Below are 9947 nucleotides of genomic sequence, written 5' to 3' on the forward strand. Positions count from 1 at the left end.
CTTGATAAATTTCTTTTCATGTTAATGATGTATAGTTCAGTTAAACTTTAAAACCAATTATTTACGACCATGTATTTTATTTTTATAGGATAGAGGTTGCGTTTAAAGTGATAGCTGCCCCATTCAAAACGCTCACATCAGATAAATTGAATGATGCCGGAAGGAAAACATTTGAAGCTATAAGAATTCAAACATCTGTCTTCATAAAAACACCTAGTATAAATCATTTGACAATAGTCGATCCAGTCCACATATTGATCAGGCTTGAAACAGGTACAGTTTTAACGAAATCATTTTAAATGTTATCTTATACGAGTGCTAAAATACTCTCAGCTGACAGCAAACAACTTGTCTGAATAGTACTGCATTTACCGACGAAGATGACTCTTAAAAGTGACTGACAGACTGAAAATGACTTATTTATTTATGTTCATTCTTTTAAGAGCGGTTCTGATCAAAATTGGATAACTAGTGATATGTAAAGACATTATCAATAAGAAGTTGGTTACAACTATAAACAATATCGTAACGACTACTCACTGTTTAATAAATATACAATAGCAGGGGAATAAATTACTAAAGAAGACAAAATTTAAAAAAAATATATAAATTATATGTATATACGGATGATTCGTTATTCGTTTATTGATATTCACTATCCGTCTTGCCGATTTTATATATTTCTATATGGTTGTCATTTTAATGTTTTGTTTTTATATCCGTTCTATTAATTACTTTTACAGAGATGTTTTGAATATAGAAATATCTGACACCATAATCTTTATCTAAGCCGCTCTTAAAAGACCGAACATAAATAATAAAGTCATTCATTAAGTGGAGTTCAGCTTTCATTGTGTATAACATTCGATTTCAATACGCTGGTCATGATGTTGAAGATGCCTTTAAACGTTCAATTTGATTAGGTTAGATAACAAATTCGAAATCACAGTGCATCACCTTTAACGGGTCATTGATATAATTCGGTAATAACTTTTTTGTCATCTTTAAAAGTAACTGCATAAAGCCTGCCTAAGCTTAACCTCACGGTAACTGTTCAAGAGACGTCTTTTATGGTTTCATATAATAACTTTTTAGTAGTAACATTCTAGCATCATCGTCAGACGAAAGTATATACAATGAATGTATTGTTAATGAGTTGGAAAGAGAAAGGACGGTGTTTCCCCTAGAAATTAAATCTGGTATTGTCAAACCACTTACTTTGTTATTCAATATTTCACTGCAACTCAAAAAGGTTCCGATGTGCATGGACAATTTCCCATGTCACTCCTGTTTTAATTATTTAAAAAAAATATGGAGAACATTTTGTTCAAACATTTATTTAATTACATGAAAGATCACAATTCATTATGTAAATTTCAATCTTGTTTTCAACCAGGTGATAGTACAGTAAATCAACTAACAGAAATATATAATACTATTATTTCCAATCTTGATAAAGGAAAAGATATACGCTTTATTGTTTGTGATATTTCTAAAGCCTTCGACAAAGTTTGGCATGATGGTTTATTGTATAAATTGAAAGTTTTTGGTTTTAATAGTAATTTAATTGATTGGATTAGAGACTACCTAGGTGGCAGATGCCAGACAGTTGTTTTGGGTGGGTTTTATTCATCTCAAAAATGTATTAGTGCAGGGGTACCCCAAGGCTCGGTACTGGGTCCCTTCCTTTTTTTAACTTATATAAACGACATTGTGGAAAATATGAGTAATCATATTAGATTATTCGCAGATGACACCTCTTTATATGCTATTATTGATGATGATTATGATACTGTATCTAGGTCATTGATTGATGATCTTGAGAGGATAAAAACATTGGCTGAAAATTGGGCTGTTACATTTAATACCTCAAAAACAAAAACCCTTTTATTTTCTCGAAAAGACAAAGATCCTCCTTCTTTATATTTTGGAATTGGTGGGGATCAAATTAAAGAAGTTAAAAGTCATTGTCACCTAGGTCTCAACTTTGAGAGTAAGGCCAGTTGGAAATTATATGCAAGTACAATTTATAAAAAAGCATTATATAGATTATAGATTACATTTATTAAGACAAGTGAAATATATTGTGGATCGAAATGTACTTATTGATACAGCATTTATTCTCCCTATTCTTGAATATGCAAATATTATATGGGACAATATTACTTTACAAGAATCTAAGTTATTGGAAAGTGATCAAATTGAAGCAGCTCGTATTATTACTGGTCTCCGACGTACAAATTCTCTTACAAAAATGTTCACTGAATTAGGGCTTGAAACATTTTCAGACAGAAGGAAGAAGCATAAACTGACTAAACTTTATAAAATAAAACAATGAATTTTCTCCAAGTTATATGAAAGATTTATTAGAACCTAGTCTTCTCACATAAAATGATTACAATTTTAGAAGAGATCCTCAAAACTATACCATTCCAAGGTGCAGAACAGTTTCATATTATAGAAGTTTCATACCATCTGGTATGCATTAGATCCATATGTAAAAAATGCTTTGTCGATTAACCAGTTCAAATCTTTACTTGATAAAATATATAAACCAGAGATTACTCCTAAATATTTTTGTTCTGGTATAAGAAAATTCAATACTATTTACTGTCAATTGCGAAATGAAGCAAGTAACTTACATTCTCACTTGTTCCAAGATTTTTTTATTGGAAAATCATCATGTCCTTAATGTTTAAATCACTGTAAAGACAATCAACACTATTTTTTTATTGTCCATTATACACTTTAAACAGGACCATACTCCTTGATAAATTGTCTGCTTATGAAGTTGATATTGATTTAAAGTTATGACTATTTTGTGATCAATCTATTGAGTATTGAAATAAACTTGTAAATTTGCATGTTTTAAATTATTTTATATTCAACCCAACCGGCTGAAAAATAGTTAGAATTGAAACCAAAATTAAAAAAATAATTAATAAATTAATGATTAATATTATAAAAGCTACAAAACCATGAATGCACCTCTATTTTCTATATCATTCACACCATCTTTTTTATTTTTTTTTTTTTTTTTTTTTATTCTTATTTTGTTTAAAAATTTGTATTTACATTATATATTCTTTTTTTATATTAATTATGAATCTTTAATGTATCAATATGGTTTTTTACTCACCGTTGTTATTCTTCAGGTGCGATAAATTGAAAAAATAAGTACATGATATCAAACATGTTGTTTTGAAAAAATGAGTTATTATGATAACAATATTGAACAGCTGACCATGCTGACTGGAGACAGTTTCATTCAATGTAAGGCCTCTAAATCAATATAGGATATATAGTAGTTTATTACTTAGAATATTAATAAAAAAAAATTCTGAGTTAACTATTTGAAGTATCCTTCAAGTCAGCTATGAGGTGGTTTTGAAAAAATAAGTCTGCATGTGTTGTTTTGTTTCAATGTAATATATTGTGTCTTGTTTTATGGAGAGGGCTTACATAGGCTGTGCCTGTTGCCCAATCCAATTCAATTTATTTGAGTAAAAAACTGTTTTAAATAAATTAAACTAATCAATTGCCGAAACGTTCATTAAATGAGACAAACAATTTATTATAAAGGCCGCACTTTTTTCATACATTTCTTTAGTTATCTTAAAATGATGTCCTTGCATGACATATTGATAGATTTCGATGCATTCATTGTTTTAGAGATAACGAAAATAAATAGTCCTGAGAACAAATCAAAATTACTTTGTGGTGGCCTAGGATATTCGTTCAACCAAATCAACAATACCTGTCTGTCACGCTGTGTTGGTTTTACATGTCAAAATAATGGTTTGTGTATTTTGGATATAAATGGAACACCAGTGTGTCGGTAAGTGACAAATCAGAGGAGTTCTTCAGGGTATTATCTGTAAGCGACTTTTCTATGTGTACGACAGAACATATTTGCTTAGCATTGATTTTAAATTGATTCTTAAATAGATTAATTGTACATTTTATATAAAAAGTAGAATTCAAATTTACCTCTCAACTCCCAACTGCTAGGACACCCGAACGTTCATTTCTTTTTTTTCGACAAAACAAGATACAGGATTAACTTAAAATATAATAAAAATATTTATGTATATTTTCAAAAATAATATAAGTTCCCTATGTTGTTTGATAATTTTTCACAAGAGATACTAACTTTTGCAGATGTACAGAAGATGATAAATATGTCTTCTCGGGCAAATTTTGCAGCACGAGAGTAGAAAAATTAAAACTTGCATCAGAGTATATAATCGCTGCTGCATGTGGAAGTGGTGGAATAATCATTATTGTCACTATATTAGTTTGTTTAGTCTGCAGAAGTAGAAATCACAAAGAAAGACAAGAAAAAGACTATTATATGTATGTTATATTATGTTTTATTTATGTCTTTGTTTCCTTGATCGATATGGCCATTTTGTGCTGATGTAAAGCAATCGCCAAACAATTAATCAATGTGTTCCTTGACGCAGACAAAACGAGGTATTATTCATTGAAGTGAATGCTCACTATGTATCCTGTAGCTCGTTCAAATTTACGCATATAGGATTATAAATCCTCGTGTTCTAAAAACATATGAAACAAAAGTGATATAAATATCAAACTAGTTTAATGACAAAACACCTAGATGTAATGGTTGTATGCAAATTCTAGAAAGTCACAAAGATATTTTTAACAAATCATATATTAATATTATATATGCTACTAAAAAGGCGTGGTTGTCAGGTTTTAAATTTGTTTGGAATATTGCATCACAACTTAACATAATGTGTAAGGTGATATGTTACTAGATTGAAAGATGCAAATTCATACTTTGAATTAAAAAATTACTTCTTTTATTAAGTGTATTTTAATCTTTCATCGTTGTAGTGCCGCTCCTTAGATAAAACGTATTATTATAATCAGTCATATAATTTGTTTGATGACGTGTTTTACAATTATTCGTGGTTGTAGTACCAATCGTTGTCTTTTGATTGGTCAAATCTTACTTTCAATTGATTGTTGATTACAGTGAAAATGCATGAAAAAGATGTATTTTATTGTTTTGTTACATCGTTTATTGTACATATATAACATCGCTAAATTCATTTGCAAAATATGCATATATTGATCAATTATCAAGTTAATACACTGTGTATGTTTTGGTTTGCAGAACAGAACACGATACTTTAAGTAATAAGCATCCAGCGGGACTTTTTGAACGTCAAAGGACACCTTCTAATGTGTACCTCTCAATGCGAGATAGTGCGTATAACGTTGACGACAGAAGGTACACAGGGATCGAAGATGCCAAAAGAAACAGAGGAAATGTAAATATATCAATGTGTTTGCTTGTATTATAAGAACCAATATATTGCTATAAACAAGTAGTATAAGCAACTATTACAATTTGACATTTGATTTAAGTAAATGTTTCAGGAAATGCTCCAATTATACATCATCCTTTCACACGTAAATAAAAAGTAGGCTTTGATACAAGGCTTTAAAGTTTGTATAATGTTCACATAGTTTTCATTTTTCAGACGTATTATTGTTCAAATTTAATTTTAACACATGGAATTTTTCAAATCTTTATATTAATGACTAAACTACAATGAATCATTTCCAAGAAAATATAGGCACATAAAATTGACCCACAAAAAAGTGATAAATTTATGTCAGTATATCTTTCATATAAATTTTGGTTAAAAAAATGCGAATTCACACTTTAGTCGTGTTTGTTATATATGTTTTCATAGTGGAAATTTAAATAAAATCGTATGTTTACGTTTCTAATCAATGTTAATGATTTTGAATTGTAACAGAGGCCTGCATATTCGCATTTGTTGATATGAATATCAAATATTCTGATGTAAGTATCTATGGTTTGCATTATAAAAAATATATGCTTACAGTCATTCAGAATCTGGCGTAGTTAAAGTTCAAAGATCGGGGACATATAAGTTTCATCATCTGTGTACTTTACCGGAGAAGCAGTGATACATGAAATACCACGAACTGCAAAAGTTAAACTCTTGAACGTGCAGTGTTTTGGAAGCCTTGTTTTTATATTTACGTATTGAATCTCAAAGTAGAAACATGATTCTAAATCAGATTTAAAATCAATTTTGCTGCCAGAGTTCATAATTTTAGCAGATGTACTCGTTCGGATTAAATTGCGAACTAATTTTCAAATAAATGTTTAACTTCAGGAAGAGTAACAGTTTATTCCAAGATAATTCTAATAACACGTATTTAGTTTAAATGCAGAGTGGTTGATGTCTAAGTTACTCATATCATAAATTTGTCTTAATAATGGAACAAGTAGTAATGGGTTTAAAATTACAAAGAAAATATAGAAGTGATGTATTTGTTAATGTTGTGTCTAGTAATGTCACTACCTTTACAAATACAAAAATTGACGTATGCAAAGAAGTCAAACATTTGTTAGAAAAATGATTTAATCAGATATCAATTTTATAAATAGAGGAAAGCGTTAATACTCATCTTCAAGGTTGATATGAGAAAAACACATGCTAGTTAATTTTAAGATACTTTAGATTAAATCCTAAATGTCTATAGAATGGTACCATAGTCAGGCTATCAGTTAATCAAAAGTATTGCAGGGTAACCTTCTCTAATGTAGTTGGAGCCAACGAGTTGCTTAAATCCATCTAGACAGTTGTCCCATTAACAACCACATAACATCTCCTTATTTGTGCACGACTTTTGTTTCAATTTCATTAAATAATTATTATTATAATGAATCTTTATATCAGAAATATCTTGTATTATTTCAATCAGTGTATGTGTTATCCGTAATTCATTCATCGCATTCATTATAATTAGGTGTTTTGTGTTTTTTTCTTGAATTATATTTTCTGAACCAAGGTTTTTTTTTTAATTTTATCGAAATGTATATATTTCTAAAATGAAAGCTAAAGTATAGAATAAAAACTGTCCGGCTTTCATCAATTTTGAAATTAACTCTTTCTTGCATACTTTATTTCAGACATATATCTACAATCCGTCAGCAAAACCGTCAAGGAAACCAGGAATGGATGATCAATCTGAACATTCATATAACAACAAATCGTTCTGTTCTGAAGAGGTAAATACAAAGACATACATGTATCATATATTATATGTAATTTTAAACCACCAATTCAAACTTAACATATTGCAAATGCCAACACCAATGAAATTTTAACAAACTATTTTGTGACGATTATTTTTACTGTATATTATCTTGATATAGTGTTGCGAAGTTTTTGGTGAAGGTCGAGTAAAACAAATATGTAAGCGAAGATGTACCTATTTAATCAACAATATGCTTTAATTTTTATATGTAAACCAGTTATACAATTCGGACGTTTGGACGTTTGTGATTCTAGGGTCACTGATGAGTCTTTTATAAACAAAACGAGCTTCTGGTAAACTAAATGTTAATCCGTATATCAAGGATGAGTTCCTCAAAAGTGCGGAATCAAATCAAACTTTGACTGTTTCTTGACGATTATTTACTCCTCATATATGACTTAATTCACGTCTGTGTGTTCCACATTTTTTCGAAACGCAAACCAATTGTTTTAACTACCACTGAATACTAGACTAATTACATTTAACAACATAGTCTTAGTCTATATTGCTAAAGGATCCAATTCTTATTATTTGTATTATAGTTTTGTATTCAGCATAATATCACGGTATCTTATACAAATGGTACTGCCACAATGTCCAATTAAAGCCTTTGCGTGAAGTCGGGTTGTCCATTATTGTTTTATTATTTACATTGTATATAGATATAAGAAGATGTGGTATGAGTGGCAATGAGACAACTCTCCATCAAAGTCACAATTTGTAAAAGTAAACCATTATAGGTAAAAGTACGGCCTTCATCACGGAGCACATGTAAATAAAATTGAAGATGCAGTATAATTGTGAATAAGACAGTTATTCAACAAAGTCAATACAGTTGATTGAAAGTCTTACAATCTTGAGCAAACCTATATCATTACTTAAGCAATAACATTTTGCAGTATTGCACAACTTGGAAACAGGGATATTACTTAATAAATTATGTAATATAATGGGAAGAACCCCAAATATAAGCACTAGCCATGTGTCCTCAACCTCATCTTGGACAGTGCAGTGACGGTACAATAGATAAATCAGTTCACAAAGAGTTTGACTCAGCAAATTGATACAACGCACAAACAACTATTAGAAGGGCAAAGGACAAAACATTTCCTATGTCAAAATGAACAGAATTTTTAACTAACTGTTATTTTTAGAAAACAAGATACATTTGTTTAATAAATAAAGTTTGGTTGTAGTTTGCTATTAAAAGACCACATTTGAGGACAAAGTGGGATTTCTTTCATTCCGATTATAGCAGGTATGATCATACAGTTTGGACATAAAAAGAGTACTTCAATATCTTAACTAAAAAAATGCACAAAAGTTATAACATGTGTATTTGATTAATAATTATGTTCTTTTAATAAATGTTAGTAACAGATACATGTAACATCTACAATAAAAAAAATTTAAAAAAAACTGACGGAAATGTATAGTTTATCACCATGGTTGAACGTTGACCATTAACAAGCAAATGTTCGCTTTGTAATCAAAGAAAACGGGAAAACAAAAAGTAATTAAACGGCTAAAAATACATTAGTACATAAACAATATGTGTGATCAAAATAGAGGTATATATATATATATATATATATTAGTAAAGCAGGAATTACTTGCAATCCTTACCAAAGACTCTATTATGACATGATTAGTCAATGACAAATACAAGCGTTTTATAAAAACTTCATGTTTGTTTTTTTTTTTGTTACTAGCACAATCTTGTTTATGAATAATGAGATGACCAAACAATATTTTCAATTATACTTAACTATCACGTGTCATGTAATATGTTTCTTGTACATATATTTTCAGATCAAAAATACAGCGACCGGACTACATGTAAAATATAATTCAACCAAATCGAAAATCATCACTGCTGCATAATATTTCATGCAAAATAAGAAATGTACTTGTGTATAATCAAGAACATGTGTTATGCATATTCCTTAATGATTCCGTCCATGAAAAGTAAAATCACAAAAATACTGAACTCCGAGGAAAATTCAAAAAGGAAAGTCCCCAATCAAATGGCAAAATCAAAAAAACACTGAAAGCACACTGTTTTGAGTGATAGCTCATCGATACGTTTTGCAGTTTTATACGATGAACACATGATTTAATTCAACTCTAACAGAAGGATGTTTGTTTCATAAAAACATGTAATTTGATCACTAATATACGTTTTGCAGTTTTATACGATGAACACATGATTTAATTCAACTCTAACAGAAGGATGTTTGTTTCATAAAAACATGTAATTTGATCACTTATAAATGTTTTACTTAATAACGTTTAAAGAAATATTCTTTATGAAGATTTTTTTTTTTATTATTTAAGGAATGACTGTAATATTTCTTTGTCTATGAAGAAATAGCGTCAAAAATGTGGTGCATACTGAATAACCCGCGAAGCGGGTTATTTTAAAGTGTGCACCACATTTTTATGTTATTTCGAATAGACAGAAAAAATATTACAGTCATTTCTTATAATTTAATTCTTAATTCCATTATGAACCGGAGTTAATCATGAAAGAACGTTGATGACGTCAAGGTCACATGACAAAATTATAGTCTATGATTTGATAAACAAAACAACGTCAGCCAATCGGAAGACGCATTACATCCAAAATTAAATTATAAATGAATATATTTATAAAATAATGAATTTACAATTGTATATTTATCATGTTTATATGTATCAATAATCAGAAATGAAATAATAAAACATAATTAAACAGCAAGGCAAAAACAAAACAATGATGTTATTTTATGAATGTATTGCTTGATACAATATAATTTGTCATCGTCGCAGCAATTTAAAAATATATATTACTC

General features: G+C 29.2%; 1 long non-coding RNA gene across 1 annotated transcript; it reads left to right on the top strand.

Moving 5' to 3' along the window:
• Positions 1-4172: 4172 nt before the first annotated feature.
• Positions 4173-9348, top strand: LOC127718273 (uncharacterized). Its single transcript, XR_007989685.1, has 5 exons — positions 4173-4356; positions 5147-5303; positions 6986-7084; positions 8310-8371; positions 8926-9348. It is a non-coding gene; the product is annotated as an uncharacterized LOC127718273 (long non-coding RNA).
• Positions 9349-9947: the final 599 nt, after the last annotated feature.

Source organism: Mytilus californianus, unplaced genomic scaffold (assembly GCF_021869535.1).
Source record: "Mytilus californianus isolate M0D057914Y unplaced genomic scaffold, xbMytCali1.0.p SCAF_10, whole genome shotgun sequence".
Classification (NCBI taxonomy): Eukaryota; Metazoa; Mollusca; class Bivalvia; order Mytilida; family Mytilidae; genus Mytilus; species Mytilus californianus.